We start from the raw sequence: 293 nt of genomic DNA on the forward strand, positions 1-293 counted from the left end.
TTTAGAATTTTATTTTTTAAAAATAAATAATAAAAATTAGTGGATGTATTTTTTTTAAAAAAAGTTAAAGAATAAAGATTGGTGGGTACGATATCTGCACCCTACCATGCACACGCCACCACGGGATGAAAAAAATTAATAGCAGTAATTTCTAACACCCGCATTTTGAATAATTTACAGCATTATATTATATTATATTATATTTTTTATAATACACATATTCATGTATCAAATTAAAAATAATTTGTGAATACTAAGGTACCAATATTTTTAATATTAAAAAAGAAATAATT

Source organism: Arachis duranensis, chromosome 9 (genome assembly GCF_000817695.3).
Source record: "Arachis duranensis cultivar V14167 chromosome 9, aradu.V14167.gnm2.J7QH, whole genome shotgun sequence".
Classification (NCBI taxonomy): domain Eukaryota; kingdom Viridiplantae; phylum Streptophyta; class Magnoliopsida; order Fabales; family Fabaceae; genus Arachis; species Arachis duranensis.